At 43.0% G+C, this 19,655-nt stretch overlaps 1 protein-coding gene across 7 annotated transcripts in view; it reads right to left on the reverse strand.

Moving 5' to 3' along the window:
• The window catches only part of LOC141200243 (glycoprotein-N-acetylgalactosamine 3-beta-galactosyltransferase 1-like), a 167,725-nt gene that overhangs the window by 44,236 nt on the left and 103,834 nt on the right, over nt 1-19,655 (reverse strand). For 4 of the 7 annotated variants that reach the window (XM_073663279.1, XM_073663278.1, XM_073663277.1 and 1 more), the window contains 2 exons: nt 3,853-3,938; nt 3,444-3,581 (listed from right to left, as the gene is read on the reverse strand). The gene's annotated coding sequence lies outside the window, so the exon portion shown is untranslated. Of the gene's footprint in view, nt 1-3,443; nt 3,582-3,678; nt 3,758-3,852; nt 3,939-19,655 lie in introns of those variants that run through there. The other 3 variants (XM_073663276.1, XM_073663281.1, XM_073663280.1) reach the window with 3 other exon arrangements.

The raw sequence follows: 19,655 nt of genomic DNA on the forward strand, positions 1-19,655 counted from the left end.
CTAACATCATGGACTGAAATGCAATATGAATATTGCAAATTTGTATAATTGCACATTATTAAAGTTTTTGGCTTTTTTTTTACAAATAAAACATAATCTAGGTAGGACTTTTCTAGCATTTTTCTATAGACCTCTGTCCAGTGGCGTACCGCCAATGGCGGCAGACCACGCGACTGCTATGGGGCCCGTGAGCCGGGGGGGCCCCATAGCAGTCCAGGGGTGGACATACCGCCGCCGGTGCAGCAGCGCCGGGTCCCCACCATGCAGCTGCACCAAGGGTCCGCAAGGTGCAGCTGCTCCCTGCACATGGCAGTCAGTGAGCGATCCCTGGAGCTCTGCCGCTGTAAGGAGGAGAATAGCAGCGGAGCTGGAGGGTTCGTCCTCTGCTTCCTCCCTGACCCAGGCGCGCGCAGCTTGATGACGTCATCATGCAGCACGTGCCTCTTTCAGGAAGAAAGCTGCCGGCAACCAGGAGGATGTTGCAGGGGAGCGAGCTGAGGTAAGTTGTTTTTATTTATTTATTTTTTTACTGAAACGCTGGGGAGGGGAGGTGGGGGGAGAGCAATGGTGGGATGGTGGGGCTGGGGAGAGCAATAATGGGGCTGATGGGGCTGGGGAGAGGAAAGATGGGGCTGGGAAGAGCAATAATGGGGCTGATGGGGCTGGGGAGAGGAATGATGGGGCTGGGAAGAGCAATAATGGGGCTGATGGGGCTGGGGAGAGGAATGATGGGGCTGGGAAGAGCAATAATGGGGCTGATGGGGCTGGGGAGAGGAGTGATGGGGCTGGGAAGAGCAATAATGGGGCTGATGGGGCTGGGGAGAGGAATGATGGGGCTGGGGAGAGAAATAATGGGGTTGTTGGGCTGGGGAGAGCAATATTGGGGCTGATGGGGCTGGGGAGAGGAATGATGGGGCTGGGGAGAGGAATAATGGGATGGTGGGGCTGGGGAGAGCAATGATGGGACTGGGGAGAGGAATGACGGGGGCTGGGGAGAGCAATGATGGGGATGGTGGGGCTGGGGAGAGCAATGATGGGATGGTGGGGCAGGGGTGAGCAATAATGGGGCTGGGGAGAGGAATAATGGAGTTGATGGGGCTGGGGAGAGGAATGATGGAATGATGGGGCTGGGGAGAGCAATGATGGGGCTGGGGAGAGCAATGATGGGGCTGGGGAAAGGAATGATGGGGCTGGGAAGAGCAATAATGGGGCTGATAGGGCTGGGGAGAGAAATGATGGGGATGGTGGGGAAGGGGAGAGCAATGACGTGTTGCTGGGAGAGAGCAATGATGGGGGTGCTGGGAGAGAGCAATGATGGGGTGGTGGGAGAGAGCAATGATGGAGGTAATGGGACAGAGCAATGATGGGGTTGCTGGGAGAGAGCAATGATGGGGGTGCTGGGAGAGAGCAATAATGGGGGTGCTGGGAGAGAGCAATGATGGGGGTGCTGGGAGAGAGCAATGATGGAGGTGCTGGGATAGAGCAATGATGGGGGGGCTGGAAGAGAGCAATGGTGGCAGTGCTGGGACAGAGCAATGATGGGGTTGCAGGGACAGAGAAATGATGGGGGGGCTGGGAGTGAGCAATGATGGAGGTGCTGGGACAGAGCAATGATGGGGTGCTGAGAGAGAGCAATGATGGGGGTGCTGGGAGAGAGCAATGATGGGGGTGCTGGGAGAGAGCAATGATGGGGTGCTGGGAGAGATCAATGATGGGGGTGCTGAGAGAGAGCAATGATGGAGGTTGTGGGAGAGAGCAATGATGGAGGTGGTGGGAGAGAGCAATGATGGGGTTGCTGGGAGAGAGCAATTATGGGGGTTTCACTTTGCTTGTACTGTGAAGCCTTGTATGCTTTCCGTGTGCACATAGCCTTACAGTTAATTGGGGAGAGTCACAGAGACTGAATAATTTATATTATTGGCTGGTGGAGATTATAGTTAATGGGGGGCACAGTGCTGCTTATCACTTTATATTTTGATTACTAAGTGGCTAATAGTATATTTATGGGGGGGTACATATCTGTATTCGAGGACGCAGAGCGGGGGAGACACGTGTATGCATACAATATGTGACCTTATTATTTTCTAGGCTGGAGATCATCGTGACAAGACGAGACGTGGCTGGGAGATGTCGACATGAAGGTCTGACCAGATGGAGAAGAAGCAGCAGAAACCGACTCTGATCATATGACACGTCAGCGGTAAGTGCCTGGATGTAAATATTATTCTGTATCTGCACTATGTGACTTGGAGTGATAATGTTATCTGTAAAATCCCTTAGGCCACATTCTCACATTTGTGTGAAATGTCCGTATGCTGCCAGATTTTTTTATAGGATGGTCTACGGACTCGTAGAGTTTTATAGATCCATTCACACATCCATGAAAATCACGGATCTGAGAATGAGATCTAAGAGGGTCAGAGAATGTCCTGTTCTGATCCGATTTTGAGGATTAGAATAGGACATGCTCAATGCGTCGGTAAAACCGGGCAGCACACCAACACTGCACACAGATGCAGGAATGTAGCCGTATTATGTATAGCACAGTCCCTTAGTATATAGTGTACTCACTTATTACGTGTAGCCATCCTTAGTTATATAGTTTCCTCTTTTATTATGTATAACACCCTCCCTTATTATGTACCATCCTCTCTAGCTCTAGGGGCTCACAGTTGGGGGATCATACTGTGTTGGGGTCAGCATACTTTGCCCTGGGAGTTGAGGTGGGGTATAGTAGGGTCATTATACTGCGTATGTGGAGGAATTCACCATGGGGGTATCATACGGTGTTTGGGGGACACTTTTATTGGCATCACACTTTATGGGGCAATGAAAGAGAGATCTAGGACTTCAGCAGGAGGAAAATTACTATGTAAAGGATGGAAAGTTGTGAGATCTGATCTTTGGTGACCCCGACTATTATTTACATTTTCTTTGGGGGGGGGGCCCAATTAGAGCTTCTGCTATGGGGCCCCATGATTCCTATGTACTCCCCTGCCTCTGTCTATCGCTAAAAAAAAACCTAAACAATCAATGGTGTGTGACCAAGAAGAGCTCAACCAAAAAAAAAAACTTTAAAAAGAAGACAATGAAATGCATGGGATTTTTTACAAGTATCAAAAAATTCTACAAACCAGTGTGTGATGGTAACCTAAAAAGTTCAGAATTAAAAGTCTAATCATAATGTCGCTTGTGATAAAAACCATTAAAATATCAAGTACTCATAGCATAATCTCGGAAAATAATGCATGCACTTCAATGAGATACTAGGATATACAGTCAAATTATAGCAGAGCTGAGTTTGTCATTTGGCACAATTCATTGTGATTTTCACGTAGATTATTTAATGTTATCAAAGTGACTAAATATGGACATGTAATGACAAATTCAGCTCCGCTACATCTATGCTTGCACAAGCTCATTCTGTAGATAATTGTACATACCTGAGGTTTCCAGAGACAGGTGGGGAAGAAGGATCCAGCTGGATATTAATTATGTGTGTGATGTAGAGAGCTGGTTACAGTCACTCAGGATAGACTTAATGGTTCTACAGATGCTGCACATCACAACATAAAGGAAACCTGAAAAGAAGACATTATTATTACTAGTGATTATACATCAGCCGTGTGCTAGACGTATCCGCCCTGATCGCCGCAGAGCTGGGCTGCCTGCACTCACACAGGAGATGCTCACACACCTTGCACTCTCTGTCACTGTCACAGCCTGTGAGATTCACACAGCGAGAAAGCTGCTCCCTACAGGACGTCAAGAAATAGACAGGGCGGGAGCCAATCAGATCTCACGACCTCACGTCTCATTAAGCTCGCTAGCCAAGAAATAGTATTAAAGTACCTGAACTGCTTCTACACGAGGTGCTAATTTACAGGAGTGACAGGAAAGGCAGATATTTTCCCTGATGCCGCATATTCCGCAGTCACCTACAGCAAATGTTTAGAGAACAAACATAAATGACCTTGAAGTCCTTGAAATCTTTCTCAAATTGTCATGAATTTCTCATAGTCATTTCAGCCAATTTTAACGAATTAAAAAATTCTATTTTTTAACGTCAATATTTAAAACCTTTGTGTTTGGACACATTTTTCATTGCCATTTTCGGCAGCATTTATTTTTCACCCATATTTATACTTAGCAAATCTTCAGGATACTGCTGGAAAAAAAGGGGGAGTTCTCCAGGAAGAAAAAGCAAATCTTTTGGGTGCTGCCTTTTTAAAATATATATGTAATCACTAAACAAGTCAGGCACGCCTAATAATCGAAAGTCTTAACAGCATGACACACCGACTAATATATTCATACAGGACAAAACACAAGAGCAGTGCATATGAATCCAACGCAGCTGACAGCAATACATGTATGTGAATAATAATAATGTACATAAATAGTGAATAAAATAATAGGTGTAAACTTGAAACACGAGCACATCATTAAATAGAGCTCATACGCAGCAGAGTAAATAATCTCCATTACACACAATATAAAAAATACCACAGTGGATATTGAAAATGACATCAACAGGGTCCAATGGAGGAGCATCAACACCTAAACCATACAAAAAAGTAATGATGGTGGTATCGCAAAGAAAATAGTAATATAAAGGTATGGCTATATCTAGGTGGATTAATATTAAGCAATATGATGCCCGTATGTACTGCATATAAATAAAGAAAAATAAGTATCAATTTCTGTATAGATAACATATTATGTGACAAATGAATAAATAAAGTGCATGTGTCGTACAAGCCAATTGAAATATCTCAAAAGAAAAGGGAAATACATTTGTTAAAGATATGCAGATGTGGGGTTAATCTGTGGGTAAACAGCATTAACATGCTGCCTGGCTGCCTTACTGAAAGCTAGAGTACTGGGAGGAAATAAACTTAGCCGCTCGCTTTCTGTCATAGGGTCGTGCACAGAGCCATTATTTATTTATTTTACTCGCTTATATAGCTCCATCATATTCATAGACATCACCGTCCCCATTGGGGCTTACAATCCAAATTACAGTCATCGCTCACTGTGAGCACTCCCTGGAACTTTGACAGATTGCACTGCACATATAGGCTGCAGAGCTAGCTGTCAATCAAAGTGCATGGGTGTGATTACTTGCGCAGTTCACATTAGTAAGCAATGACTGTAATCCAGGCGCAGACCTATACAGCCGCACAGGGGCCCAAAAGGTAAGAGGGCAACTTTTACCTACAAAGCAGGTGGAATTGTGCAGTATGATGATCCTTAATGCAATCTGACATCTCCCTTTCCGTGTGTGGCACCACAATAACGCTGAGCCAGCAGGCGCGCTGTCTGGGCGTTGTGTTTGACACCAATCTTTGCTTCACCTTCCATATACAATCTCTTGCACGCTCTTGTCGCTTGCACCTGAAGAACATCTCTAGAATCCGCTCCTTTCTCACCATTGAAGCAACAAAAACCCTCACTGTTGCTCTCATACATTTCCACCTTGACTACTGTAACTCTCTATTAATTGGCCTCCCCCTCACTCGACTTTCCCCTCTCCAGTCCATCCTTAGTGCTGCAGCCAGGGTCATCTATCTGGCTAATCTTTACTCAGACGCTTCCGCGCTATACCAGTCATTGCACTGGCTGCCCATGAATTACAGGATCCAATTTAAATTGCTTGTTCTCACCCACAAATCTCTCCACAGTGCGGCACCCCTCTACATCTCCTCCCTCATTTCTGTTTATCGGCCTACCCGTTCTCTACGCAAGCGATTTTCGACTAACATCCGCACTAATCTGTACCTCCCACTCCCGGCTCCAAGACTTCTCCCGAGTTGCACCTATTCTTTGGAATGCTCTACCCCAAGAAATTAAGACGAACCACAACTTACACAGATTTAGGCGCTCCCAAAAACACATATGTTTAGGGTGACTTATCACGTTCCCTTATCGAAGTCCTTTTTATATTTTTATAGACCATTCATTATTTCTCCAAACATAAGTCTCCACCAAACTCCACCGCACCCAAAAGCACTACAAATACTGTCTGGTGATGAGCTCATGCAGCTATCCCTTATCCCCTTGAGATGGCTGGACCTGCATTCTAAATAAGCCCCTGTACTTTGTGTCACCCCCACCTCATTGTAGCTTGTAAGCCCTTACGAGCAGGGTCGTCATTATTTTTGCTTTCATTATTGTATTATCTTTAACTGTTACTCATGACTGTTGTATGTGAACCTCTGAATTCACTGCGGAATATGTTGGCGCTATATAAAGATTATTATTATTATTGGACATCAAAGGGCCCATATATTGTTCTTGCATGGAGTCATTCTTCTTACTGTGTTCACCAGTGCTGTAATCGCTCCATGTATGCCCCTATGACTGACAGCGAGCGGCTCCCAGGAGGATATAACTTCATTGCTTACTGATAATCTTGCTTTTATTAAAGTGACCAGCGAGCATTTTAACACCATTTATCTGTAGTTTAACCCTATATCTACAGGCAAATAGCATTTTTACACATGACAGGTTCCCTTAAGTATATCAAGTAGAAAGAAATAGAGTATATGTGCTGTATGTTGTATGCGTATGCTTTAAGGGAACCTGTCATAACAGATAACGCTATTCACCTGCACATATGGGGTTGATATGCAGGCAAATAGCATTAGAAAAGTGTCTGGCCTGCATTCGAAAAGCTCGGCTCCAGAGAGAAAATTAACTTTCTTCATCCTAAGAGCCAGCCGGCTTCCAGTAATACTGGTGTGCCAGTGTAACACAGGTACTTTAAATGCAGTGACACAGAAACACAGAGCAGCTAGTACAGGGTTAATAAACAGGGGGGATTTACTGTAACAGGGTCAATCTCCACGCAGGGAGTAACAGGGGAAATATGGGGAAATATGAGAACAACAAGGGGAGTAGCAGGTAACAGATTATAACCGACAATTCACAGTTTTGCTAGATGTAGCAGATTCGACACGGTTGTAATCGGCAGTTTTACACCTAGCCGACTCTTGTTCCCCACAAGGTAGTTGCCGGCTGATGCCGGTTTTGTTTTCTTCTGGCTTCCCCGCCTAAACAATGCTCCGTCTTCTGGTGGCAGCGGGCGGTCTCTGGTTTGACCCGCTGAGCCCCTAGTCCATAACACTGTGCCTCACTTGCTCGGCTCCACGGACCCTGCGTCTCATCTCCCTCTTGCGGGGCTTGACCCTAACTGTCAACTCTCCGCTTTCCCGCGCAAAACTCCTTTTCTCCCTCTTCCTATGCACGCCCCCCCAGCTACCCGGTCACCTGACCCCTGAGCTCTGGCTCTGGACACGCCCCTAACTTCCTGGTCACCTGATTCCTGTGCTCGCAGTCTGTCTTCCCCCTGCAACCAGAGGAACTGCCCCGGCAGTTCAGTGAGTACATGGTGCCCATAATACTGCAGGACTGTGGGGTGCATTATACTATATGGGGGCTGCATTTTACCCTATGGGGTGTGTAATATACTGTATGGAGGACTATGGGGTGCCTTATATTCTATGGAGGACCATAGGAAGTTTATTGTACTATATGGAGGATTATGGGGGGCGCTTTATACTATATGGCGGATTATGGGTGGCGTATTATACCATATGGAGGATTATGGGTGGCGTATTATACTGTATGGAAGTCTATGTGGGGCCATTATAATATTTTGAGGGCTATGTGGGGGGCCATTATACTGTATGAAAGCAATTATATGGTGTGAAGGTTTGTGTGGGGCCATTATACTGTTTGGAGGGCTGTGTGGGGTCCATCATACTGTTTGGAGGGCTGTGTGGGGCCATCATACTGTTTGGAGGGCTAGTGCGGGCCATTGTAGTGTATGGAGGGCTGTGTGAGAGTCACAGTTGGATGATTATACTGGGTTAGGGTCACCATACTTTGCCTTGGGAGTTGAAGTGGGGTACAATAGGGTCATTATACTGTGCATGTGGAGGCTAATGTGGAGGAACGCATCATGGTGGTATCATACTGTGTTTGGGGGACACTTTTATTGGCATCATACTTTATGGGGCAATTAAAGAGGAATCTAGGACTTCAGCAGGAGGAAAATTAGTATGTAAAGGCTGGAAAGTTGTGAGATCTGCTCTTCTGTGACAGACAAATATTTGTTTATTTTTTGGGGGGGGGCCCAATTAGAGCTTCTGGTATGGGGCCCCATGATTTCTATGTACGCCCCAGCCCACAAGTGACCCCATTTTGGAAACTATACCACTTAAAGAATTTCCTTAGGGGTGTAGTGAGCATTTCAAGCCCACAGGTATTTCACAGAATTGTATAACATTGGGCTGTGAAAATGAAACGTTACATTTTTTCCACTAAAATGTTGTTTTAGACCCAAGTTTCAATTTTTAAAAGGGCTAATAGGAGAAAATGGACCACACAATTTGCAATATCTACTGAGTACGGCAATGCCCCATACTTTTTAGGCACAGTGCAAAACTCAGAAGGGAAGGAGTGCCATATTGTAGTGATTAGCCCAAAATGGTTTCTGAGTGCCAGGTCACATTGGCAGATTCTCTGAGGTGCCAGAACAGCAGAACTTCCCCCATAAGTGACCCCATTTTACAAACTACACCTCTTAATGAAATCATCTAGTGGTCCAGTGAGAATATTGACACTGCATGTGTTTCACAAAATTTTATGCCATTGAGCGATAATTTTTACCACTATAATGCTGATTTAGCCACAGATTTTACATTTTTACAAGGGGAAATAGTTACAAATAACAGCATAATTTGTAACACAATTTCTCATGAACGAGGCAATACCCCATATGTGGCTGTATATTACTGTTTGGCTACTTGGCGAGATTCGGGAGGGAAGGAGCGCTATTTGACTCTTGAAGAACACATTTTTGGAGAATAGTTTGCAGACTCCATCTACAGAGCCCCTAAGTGCCAGAAGGACAGAAATCTGCCTCAATTGACCCCAATTTGGAAATTTCACCCCTCTAGGAATTTATCTACAGGTATAGTGACAATTTTGACTCTATGGGTGTTTCACACAAACAAGCCATTGTAGTGCCCCTTCATTTTAGTGCCCGTACATTGTAGTGCCCATACTTTATGCACAGCTTGTTCCTCTGGAGGCTTGCACTCCGTAAATAAAGTGGGCTCTGCTCACTACGTTAATGCCAAACATGTGGACGCTAACTAAGGTTTAGGCACATTGTGGGGCTCAGGTGTGTACTGCATCCAGACACACAGAAAGGTGGACTCGTGACAGCATCTGAATCATGTATTTCAGAGATTTACACTAAAACCCCGGTTTAAGTGCTCAGCATAGAGCGCATGATAAATGTGAGCCAAACCTTACTTACTTTTCCACTGATGGAGCTGTATGGCGGCTTGTTTTTTGCTGAAGATGAAGTTTTCAGCGATACCATTTTTTTTTACATTTATCTTTTTGATCATGTTTTATTGCACTTTTTTTCAAGCAGTATGATGAAAAAGCATAGTGCCACTTTTGCTTCTTTTTACGACGTTCACTATAGCGGTTAACTAGTTTGACAATTTTATAGAATGGGTCATTCCGGAAGCGGCGATACCAAATATGTGTACCTCGAAGCAATCAGATAGCGGGAAGTGCTGAAATGGGTCCCAGCATTTCTGGCCATGCTAGTCAGCTGTCATTGACTGCTGTCGGCACAGAGCTGTCACTGTGTGTTTTCACACAGTGACAGTTTTAATCCATGATGGACATAGCACGTCATGCTGCGGGAACTGACACCTGCTCATGAGATTCTATGTACGTCATTGGTTGTTAAGGGGTTAAAATACCTTATTTTATATTAACAAAGTGTATATAAACATACAGCCATATAGTTTGCAATGTGCAAAATGAATAGTGAGACAGGAGAAAAAAAGGAAACATAAGAAGCAAGCAACATAATGAGTTTATACAAAGTGACAAGATTGCTGGCTATTGTAGCACGTTGTATTTGCACTTTACATAGCTCTTTCTTATGTTTCCGTTATTCTCCTGACTTAGTATTCACTTTGCACGCTGCAAAATATATGGCAGTATATTTATATATATATTATATATATATATTTATGTATATTCACTTTGTCAATTTGATTGTATGGTGTCTTTGATATCTTACGTGTTTTTATTATGTGATCTACTGCATTTATCATTCTTATACTGTGATACAAAACATGGTGTTTTATTATTGCTAGGTGAGGTCTTTGGGTGTGCTCAACTTCACCTTGGTTGGAACCCTGAATGTCTTAGGCTACGTTCCTAAGATGAGCTTTTAGTGAGTTCCCTGACGCTGCAAAATGTCTCCACCTATTTAAATTAGGTTACTTGTGTTTCTTCATTGTGTTTTTGGGTGCGTTTTTTTAACATGCAATTTTATCAAGTTTTTTATGCTTTTCTGTCTTTTGTTGGTGTGCCATGCTTTAAATAAAGCTGCTTTGCTTTTGATACTTCCTGGTATTTGGCTTTGACAAAACTTTATTGATATACTTAGTTGCGGATTACATGTGTTTTTGATGCATTTATGCCACGGAAATGCACTAAAAACGCATGTGCTCTAATTACTGTAACATATGGACTGTTTATATGATTCAGGCAGTTGCTACGCTGAATTTTTTTGGATATTGATGCTATCCCTACCATTTCCTCCTAACTAGACCTGCATGTATATCTTTGACAGTAATTTGTAATATTTATGAATAAAATGTTGCTTTAATAATTTTGTTGGTGGTTCATGGCTACTCCATTTGTTTGTTTATGGGTTTTATTAACCCCTTTCTGGCCCAGGGCGTACTAATACATATCTGTGCCCTGGGCCTTATGGGCCAGATACGTATTAGTACACCCTGGCGATTTCGCCCACACACAAGTGATGCGGACGAGATTGCCGCCGGGTGTCAGCGGATTGTTACAGCTGACACCCGGTGCTATGTGCAGGGAGCGGTCCCGCACTGCTCCCTGTACATTAACCCCCAAAATGCTGCGATTGAAATCGATCGCAGCATTCCGGTGGCAAGAGGAGGTAAGCGCTATACTTACCTTCTCTGCCGGCGTCCCGTGGTGTCTGAGTCCGGTCCCGGATGTTGCCATGGTCACCCGATGTCATCATGACAACATCCGGGTCACCAGGAGGCAGGAAGTTGCTTTGGTCATGCGCAGTGCACGACCAAAGTAACTTCTCCCTGTGCAACGCTGACAGGCTGCATAGCACAGGGATGCATAGCTGACAGGCTGCATAGCATCCCTGTGCCATACAGCCGATCAGGCTGCAAAAAGTGAAAGTCCCATAGTGGGACAAAGTGTAAAAGTAATAAAAATGTCTGAAACTGAAAAAAAATTTAACAAAAATAAAAAAAATTATCAAAAAAAGAAACAAATAAAAAAATATATATATTGTACCCATAAATAATGGAAATGGTATTCTTATGTAAAAAAAAATAAACCAATAAAAGTACACACATTTGGTATCGCCGCATCTGGAATGACCTGACCTATAAAACTGTCCTGCTAGTTAATCCCTTTAGTGAACACGGTAAAAAAAATAAATAAAAAAACAAACATAAAACAATGTTTTATCATCATACCACCAAACAAAAAAATGAACAGAAAACGGAATAAAACGCAATCAAAAAGACGAATGTAAATAAAAATGGTACTGCTGAAAATGTCATCTTGTCCCGCAAAAAACAAGCCGCCATACAGCTCCAACTGCCAAAAAATAAAAAAGTTATAGCTCTCAGAATAAAGCGATGCAAAAACAATTCTTTTTCTATAAAATATTTTTTATTGTGTAAAAGTGCCAAAATCTAAAAAAAAAATATAAATGCAGTACCGCCGTAAACGTACTGACTCGAAGAATAAAGCTGCCTTATTAATTTTACCACACGCAGAATGGCATAAAAAAAACAAAAAAACAATTCCTGAATTGTTGGTCACGTGCCCGAAAATGGCACCAATAAAAACGTCAACTTGTCCCGCAAAAAACAAGCCATCACATGACTCTGTCGGCCGAAAAATGGAAAAATTATAGCTCTCAAAATATGGAGATGCAAAAACTAGTCTTTGCAAAAAAATGCGTCTTTTAGCGTGTGACAGCTGTCAATCATAAACACCCGATATGAATCTGGCATCGCTGTAATTGCACCGACCCGAAGAATAAAGACGTCTAATCACTTATACCGCACGAGGAACGGCGTAAAACATAAACTTTAGGGTTAGGGTTGTGCTAGGTTTAGGGCTAGGGTTGTGCTAGGGTTAGGGTTGTGTTAGGGTTAGGGTTGTGCAAGGGTTAGGTTTAGGGTTGTGCTAGGGTTAGGGTTAGGGTTGGGCTAGGGTTAGGGTTGTGCTAGGGTTAGGGTTCGGCTAGGGTTGGGCTAGGGTTAGGGTTGGACTAGGGTTAGCGTTGGGCTAGGGTCAGGATTATGGTTGTGCTAGGGTTAGGGTTGGGCTAGTGTTAGGGTTGGGCTAGTGTTAGGGTTGTGCTAGGGTTAGGGTTGTGCTAGGGTTAGGGCTGTGCTAGGGTTAGGCTAAGGTTAGGGTTAGGTTAGGGTTAGGCTAGGGTTAGAGTTGGGCAAGGATTGGGCTAGGGTTAGGGTTGGGCTAAGGTTAGGGTTGGGGTTGGGATTTTTTCAGAAGTAAAGGAAAAAAATGACGACGATTTGGCGACTAATGTTGAGCGCAAGTGCTCGCTACTTGCGTTTGCATCGGGTGCTTGGGTATGCACCTAGTATAGCGGGTGCTCGAGTGACATGCTCGAGTCTCAGCCCCAAATGTTTTGCAGCTGTTATACAGCCAAAAAAAACTTGCGGGGATTGCCTGCCATGCACGAGCGATCCCCGTATGCTTTTTTTTGGGTGTTTAATAACCGTGAAACATGCAGGGCAGGGTCTCGAACATGTCACTTGAGCACCTGTGATACTTGGTGCATACCTGAGTACCCGATGCAAACTCAAATAGCGAGCACTTGCACTCAAGACTAATGACAACTTATTCAATATGATGACCTAATGTTATCAAATTCTGTGTCATACCTCTGGGTTCAAAATGTTCACTATACCCCTTGATAAAATCCTGGAGTGGTGTAGTTTTCAAAATGGAGTCACTGGGGGGGTGGTTTCCAAAAGTTAGGCAGAGCAGGGACTCCCCAAACGCAACATGGCATCCGCTAATTATGCAAGCAAATTTTACATTCAAAAAGTCAAATGGCGCTCCTTCCCTTCCGAACCCTGCCGTGCGCCCAAACAGTGGTTTTCCCCCACATATGGGGTATTGGCTCACTCAGGAGAAATTGCATAACAAATTGCATGGTGCAATTTCTCCTGTTACCCTTATGAAAATGCAAAATAGGGGGCTGAAAAACATTTTTGTTGGAAAAATGTGAAAATTTTGCTTTGATGACTGCTTTGCACACTCTTGGCATTCTCATGATGAGCTTCAAGAGGTAGTCACCGGAAATGGTTTTCACTTCACAGGTGTGCCCTGTCAGGTTTAATAAGTGGGATTTCTTGCCTTATAAATGGGGTTGGGACCATCAGTTGTGTTGTGCAGAAGTCTGGTGGATACACAGCTGATAGTCCTACTGAATAGACTGTTAGAATTTGTATTATGGCAGTAAAAAAGCAGCTAAGTAAAGAAAAACGAGTGGCCATCATTACTTTAAGAAATGAAGGTCAGTCAGTCTGAAAAATTGGGCAAACTTTGAAAGTGTCCCCAAGTGCAGTTGCAAAAACCATCAAGCGCTACAAAGAAACTGGCTCACATGAGGACCGCCCCAGGAAAGGAAGACCAAGAGTCACCTCTGCTTCTGAGGATAAGTTTATCCGAGTCACCAGCCTCAGAAATCACAGGTTAACATCAGTTCAGATTAGAGACAAGGTCAATGCCACACAGAGTTCTAGCAGCAGACACATTTCTTCAACAACTGTTAAGAGGAGACTTTGTGCAGAAGGCCTTCATGGTAAAATAGCTGCTAGGAAACTACTGCTAAGGACAGGCAACAAGGAGAAGAGACTTGTTTGGGCTAAAGAACACAAGGAATGGACATTAGACCAGTGGAAATCTGTGCTTTGGTCTAATGAGTCCAAATTTGAGATCTTTGGTTCCAACCACTGTGTCTTTGTGCGACGCAGAAAAGGTGAACGGATGGACTCTACATGCCTGGTTCCCACCGTGAAGCATGGAGGAGGAGGTGTGATGGTGTGGGGGTGCTTTGCTGGTGACACTGTTGGGGATTTATTCAAAATTGAAGGCATACTGAACCTGCATGGCTACCACAGCATCTTGCAGCGGCATGCTATTCCATCCGGTTTGCGTTTAGTTGGACCATCATTTATTTTTCATCAGGACAATGACCCCAAACACACCTCCAGGCTGTGTAAGGGCTATTTGACCAAGAAGGAGAGTGATGGGGTGCTACGCCAGATGACCTGGCCTCCACAGTCACCAGACCTGAACCCAATCGAGATGGTTTGGGGTGAGCTGGACCGCAGAGTGAAGGCAAAAGGGCCAAGAAGTGCTAAGCATCTCTGAGAACTTCTTCAAGATTGAAGACCATTTCCGGTGACTACCTCTTGAAGCTCATCAAGGTCGTGAAAATACAGAAAAATCTTTAAATGAGAAGGTGTGTCCAAACTTTTTGTCTGTACTGTATTTCTCTGATTTAGGGGCATACAAATTAAAATTTTGAAAATTGAGAAATTTTCTAAATTTTCGCCAAATTTCCAATTTTTTCACAAATAAACGCAAGTGATATTGAAGAAATTTTACCACTATCATGAAGTACAATATGTCACGAAAAAACATTCTCAGAATCAGTGGGATCCGTTGAAGCGTTCCAGAGTAATTACCTCATAAAGTGACAGTGGTCAGAATTGTAAAAATAGGCCCGGTCATTAACGTGCAAACCACCCTCGGGGGTAAAGAGGTTAATGTATAGGTATACTTCACCGTTTATCCATATATGATTTTTAATATTAACCCCTTTGCGACCTTGGACTTATCCATAAGTCCAGCTCGGTAGGTTCTTGCCAACCTTGGATGTATGGATACGTCCAGGCGATTTTGTGCACACAGAGGCTATGTGCGCGCGTTCGCGGCCGGGTGTCAGCTGATACTGACAGCTGACACCCGGCACTCAGTGCCAGGAGCAGTGCCCACTCTGCTCCCCGCACTTTAACCCCTTAAATGTGCAGCATTTAGTGAGCAGGCAGAAGGAGCAAAGCCATGTCATGACAACATCTGGGTCACCAGTGCTACCAAACTAGGTAGATCATGCACAGTGCATAATTTAACAAGTTTGTCTATCAGTTCAGCACTGACAGTTTGTAGAGTATAGGAATGCAAGTGATCAGCCTGCAAAAAGGGAAAGTCCCATAGTGGAACAAAGTAAAAAAGTAAGAAAAAGTAAAAGAAAAAAAAATGTGAAAAAAATTGTAAAAATATTTAAAAAAATAAAAACATATTGTACCCATAAATAAATATTTTTTATGGGAAAAAAAAAAATATATGTAACACATATTTGGTATCACCGCATCCGGAATGAACCAACCTATAAAACTGTCCGACTAGTTAACCCCTTTAGTAAACAGCGTAAAAAAAAAAAGGATAAAAAAAACGAGTCAAAAAATAATACTTTATCATCATACCACTGAACAAAAAGTGGAATAAAACGCGATCCAAAAGATGTATGTAAATAAAAATGATACCACTGAAAACATCATCATCTTGCCCCGCAAAAAACAAGCCACCATACAGCTCCATCAGCAGACAAATAAAAAAGTTATAGGTCTCACAATAAAGCAATGCAAAAATAGATGTTTTTTCTGCAAAATAGTTTTTATTGTGGAAAAGCAAAAAAGCATAAAAAAAGATATAAATGTGGTATCGCTGTAATTGTACTGACCAGAAAAATAAAGCTGCCTTATCAATTTTACACATGTGGAATGACATAAAAAAAAATCCTGAATTGCTGGTTTTTGTTCATTCTACCTCCCAAAAATCAGAATAGAAAGCGATCAAAAAATGGTACCAATAAAAACGTCATCTCGTCCCACAAGAAATAAGTCTTCACATGACTCTGTCTGGAAAATAGGGAAAAATTATAGCTCTCAAAATATGTTGGTGCAAAAACTAGTTTTTGCAAAAAAAAAAGCGTCTTTTAGTGTGTGACAGCAGCCAAACATAAAAACTTGATATAAATTTGGTATCACTGTAATCGCACCGACCTGAAGAATAAAGTCGTCTACTCACTTCTACCGCATGAGGAACGTCGTAAAAAATAAATAAAACCAATTCTTCACCTGATGTTGTTTATTCATTCTGCCTCCCAAAGATCGCAGTAAGGCTTGGCGCACATTTATCCTGTGCTCTACGCTGAGAGCTTACACCGGGGTTTCTGTGTAAATCTCTGAAATACGTGATTCAGACAGAAACCCTAGCGGAAGATTTCCTATAATGAGGCAGATGGAGACACTGTGGACGCCGTCTGACCTGTGATCCGGTGGTGTCCGTCTTTTTAGACAAACATAAAAGCACTGTCAGCCACAGTTTTGTGCACCTCTGAAAAAAATGAGTAACAGAGTAACTCTGCTGCCTCATTATAGTGAATGGATCCCTCGGGGGTTTCATCTGAATCACGTCGCTATGAGATTTAAATGGAAACCCTGATGTAAGTGCTCAGCGTAGAGCGCCGGATAAATGTCATCCCAAACGTTATGTAAAATGTTCCAAACAAAAACTTCAACCCGATCCACAAAGAAAGCCCCCACTCTGGTCCGACATCTGTTATTGGAAATATAGGGAGCTTCTACGTTACTGGTAGTACATAGGCTCTTTTCACCCCTCAAAAGAAATGCAGTGAATTCTGCGCTCCCAAATCCAAATGCCCCCCTCCCTTCTGAGCCCCAGTGTGCCTAAACCACAGTTAGCATCCACATGTTTGTCATTTCTGGCATTTCACCTAATTTATGGGTGTATGTCTCCAGAAGCATGAGCTGGGCATAACATACTGGTCACCACAATGGCAGTTTGTAATTTTCACTCAGCAACATCCACTGCTGTATGTTTCTGGAGAAACACCCATGGAGTCAAAATTGTTCCAAAGGAATATAATTTCCAAAATGGGGTCACTTGAGGGGGGATTCTGCTCTTCTAGCACTTAAGGGCTCTGTATATGGAGCCTGCATACTGTTCTAGGAAAATCTGCACTCCAGCTGGCAAATAGTGCTCCATCCCTCCTGAGTCTCGCCATGTGGCTAAGCAGTACTGCACAGCCACATATGGGGTATTTTGTACACTCAGCAGGAATTATGGGACAAATTTTGGTGTCATTTTTACCCATTTTCCAGTGTGAAAATGTAAAATCTGGGGCTAAAACAACATTTTGGTGTGAAAAATGTAATTATTTTTTTCTTCTCTGCCCAATGGTATAAAATTTTGTGACCCACCTGTGGTGTCAATATGATCACTGCACCCCTAGATAAATCCTCTCTTCTGAGCTTTGCACTGTGCTTCAAAAGTAGTTTTCGACCACATATGGACTAGCGGTGTACTCAGGAGAAATTGCACAACAAATTTAGGGGTCCATTTTTTCCTGTTACCCTTGCGAAAATGAAAAAATTTGGGTATAAAGTAACATTTTGTGAAAAAAAGTTAAATGTTCATTGTTTTCTTCCACATTCTAAAAATTCCTGTGAAGCATCTGATGGGTTAATAAACTTCTTGAATGTGGTTTTGAGCGAATTTGTTTGGAATTTCAAATTCAAGTTCGTGTTCGGGGTTCCGGCTTGTTCGCGCCATAAAATGGGCTCTGCCCATGAACATCCCTGATTTGCCACGCTGTCACACAGATAACATCAGCAAATCAGGGATGTTCATGGGCAGAGCCGATTTCTTGGCGCGAACAAGCTGGAACCCCAAACACGAACCCGAATTTGAAATGCCGAACAAATTCGCTCAACACTAGTTTTGAGCACAGCACCTTGAGGGGTGCAGTAACATAACACCTGCGTGACAGTGTGGCAAATCAGGGATGTTCATGGTCGGAGCCGTTTTTTTGTGCGAACAAGCTGGAACCCCAAACATGAACCTGAATTTGAAATGCCAAACAAATTCGCTCAACACTAGTTTTGAGCACCTTGAGGGGTGCAGTTTTTAAAATGGTGACACTTTTGGGCATTTTCTGTCATAAAGGCCCCTCAAAGTCATTTCAAATGTGATGTGGTCCCTAAAAAATGGTTTTGTAAATTTTGTGGGAAAAATAAGAATCACTGGTCAAGTTTTAACCCTTATAACTTCCTAACAAAAAAAAATTTTGGTTACAAAATTGTGCTGATGTAAAGTAGATATGTGTGAAATGTTATTTATTAACTATTTTGTGTGAGATATCTCTCTGATTTAAGGGCATGAAAATTCAAAGTTTGAAAATTGCAAAATTTTCAAAACTTTCTCCAAATTTCCAATTTTTTCACAAAAAAACGCCAGTCATATCAAATAAATTTTACCACTTACATCTCCTGTAAATGAAAACATTTGGGGCTAAAAGAACATTTTTGTGGGAAAAATATATCTTTTTCCTTTTCATAGATCAATGTTGTAAAGTTATGTGAAGCACCTGTGGGTTCAAGGTGATCACCACATGTCTAGATAAATTCATTGAGGGGTCTAGATTCCAAAACTGGGTTACTTGTGGGGGTTTTCCACTATTTAGGCACAACAGGGGCTCTCCAAACACGACATGACTCCCGCAGACCATTCCAGAAAAGTCTGCGTTCCAAAACATCACTCCTTCCTTTTTGAGCCCTGTCGTGCGTGCAAACAGTAGTTTTCCCCTACATATGGGATATCTACTTACTCAGGAGACATTGCACATCAAATTTCGGGGTTCACTTTCTGCTGTTATCCTTGTGAAAATAAGAATTCAGGGCTAAAAACCCATTTGTGGGAAAAATTTGATTTTTTTTCTATTCACAGCTCAATGGTATAAGCTTCTGTGAAGCATCGGGGGGTTCAACTGCTCACCACACATCTAGATAAGTTCCTTGAGGAGTCTAGTTTCCAGAATGGTGTCACTTGTGGGGTGTTTCCACTGTTTAGACACATCAGCGGCTTTTCAAATGCGACATGGCATCCGCTAATTATCCCAGCCAATTTTACATTCCAAAAGTCAAATTGTGCTCCTTCCCTTCCAAGCCCAGCCGTGCACCCAAACAGTAGTTTTCCTCCACATATTGAGTATTTGCGTACTCAGGAGAAATCACACAACAAATTATATGGTGCAATTTCTCTTGTTACCCTTGTGAAGATGCAAAATTTGGAGCTAAAAAAAACATTTTTGTGGAAAAATGTGATTTCTTTATTTTTACAGCTCAATATTATAAACTTCTGTGAAGCACTTGGGGATTCAAGGTGCTCACCACACATCTAGATCAGTTCCCTGAGGGGTCTCGTTTCCATAATGGTGTCACTTGAGGGGGGTTTCAACTGTTTAGGCACACCAGGGGCTCTGAAAACGCGACATGGTGTCTGCTAATTATTCCAAATTTTACATTCAAAAAGTCAAATGGCGCTCCTTCCCTTACCGAGCCCTGCCGTGCGCCCAAACAGTGGTTTTACCCCACATATGGAGTATCGGCATTCTCAGGAGAAATTGCACAACAATTTTT

Source organism: Phyllobates terribilis, unplaced genomic scaffold (genome assembly GCF_046119375.1).
Source record: "Phyllobates terribilis strain yellow unplaced genomic scaffold, ASM4611937v1 Scaffold_2__4_contigs__length_985480577, whole genome shotgun sequence".
NCBI lineage: Eukaryota > Metazoa > Chordata > Amphibia > Anura > Dendrobatidae > Phyllobates > Phyllobates terribilis.